This window comes from Trichechus manatus, unplaced genomic scaffold, assembly GCF_000243295.1.
Source record: "Trichechus manatus latirostris isolate Lorelei unplaced genomic scaffold, TriManLat1.0 scaffold00125, whole genome shotgun sequence".
NCBI lineage: Eukaryota > Metazoa > Chordata > Mammalia > Sirenia > Trichechidae > Trichechus > Trichechus manatus.
Genome location: NW_004444061.1, coordinates 5,363,407 through 5,364,936, shown reverse-complemented (window position 1 = coordinate 5,364,936; position 1,530 = coordinate 5,363,407). Strand labels below are relative to the sequence as shown.

The 1,530-nt window shown below is 41.5% G+C and overlaps 1 pseudogene; it reads right to left on the bottom strand.

Annotated features, from left to right (window-relative positions):
* Positions 1-362: 362 nt before the first annotated feature.
* On the bottom strand, positions 363-812 carry LOC101343366 (calmodulin-like; annotated as a pseudogene).
* Positions 813-1,530: the final 718 nt, after the last annotated feature.

Genomic DNA, 1,530 nt, shown 5'->3' with positions numbered 1-1,530 from the left:
TCAGGCCTGAAGGGCTCAGGCTCTTGCTGGGTCAGGTCTGGCAACTCCTCGCTGCTTCCAAACCATCTCTCTCTCCCCCACCACTCAGTCCGGTTCCTCAACTCTGCCTTTGATGTTCAGGGCTCACAGATTGCCATATATAATCGAATCACTTGTTTTTTCAGGTCTTTGTTGTAAGAGGATCCACCAGAAGCGTCTGACTACTCTGCCATCTTGACCCCCAGATAGAAGGTACTTTTGACATTCAGTTTTGCTATACAAAAACAGAATAAATAAATAACATTTTTTTTTTGCAAGAGGTAAGTAAAAGATTTAGTTTGATTCTTCTGGGTGGGGTGGAGGGAGATGTTGAAAGTAGGTCTTCATTTTGCAGTCATCATCTGTACAAATTCTTCACAGTTGACTTGTCCATCGCCATCTATGTCTGCTTCTCAGATCATTTCATCTACTTCTTCATCTGTTAGTTTTTCTTCCAAGTTTTTCATGACGTGATATAGTTCTCCTGCACTGATGCGACCAGTGCCATCCTTATCAAAGATTTGGCATGCCTCACGGATTTCTTCTTCACTGTCTGTGTCTTCCATTTTTCTAGCCACCACAGTCAAAAATTCTGGGAAGTCACAGGTGCCATTAACATCAATGTCCACTTCACTGATCATATCCTATAATTCAGTTTCTGTTGAGTTCTGACCCAGTGACTTCATGACAGTTCCAAGTTCCTTTGTTGTGATGGTGCCCTCACGATCTTTACTGAATATGGAGAAAACTTCCTTGAATTCAGTAATCTGTTCTTCGGTCAGCTGATGAGCCATGGTGCTAGCAAAGAGAGGAAGCACAGAGGGATCAAGGGTAGCTGCTCCAGCACAGGGGCTGTGACGGCAGCACCGCCTCTGCTGCTTCTGTGTGGCTGCTGCTGCTGCTACGGTGCCTGGTGTGATATGTGCTGTGCCCCTGCTGACTGCGAGTACCACGGTTGTTTCACGAGACACTCCCCTGAGCACTGCCCAACAAATTCAAATTTTAAGGAGGCATCCATGTGAAAGACTCCACCTGAGTCTGTGTAGTCATGGGAGAGAGTTATTTCATCAAAAAATTTATTTCTAGGAATTTACATCTCCTTACATTTTACTGATCAAAAATTTTTTATTTTTATTTTTTTAATTTTACTTTAGATGAAAGTTTACAGAACAAATAGTTTCTCATTAAACAGTCAGTACACATATTGTTTTATGACATTGGTTAACAACTCCACGACGTGTCAACACTCTCCCTTCTTGACCTTGGAGGACCTTTTTTTTTTCCTTTGGTGAAAATACACATAGCCAAAGTTACACCGTTTTGAAAGTTTCTACATGTACAATTCAGTGACATCAATTACATTCTTCCAGTTGTGCTGCTATTCTCACTATCCTTTTCCAAATTATTCCATCACCTTTATCTTCAACTCACTGCCCCCTAGGCTTCCCATCAAACCTTTGAGTTGCTGTTGTCAATTTGATCTCACATAGATAATTCTTTTTTTCTTGTTTT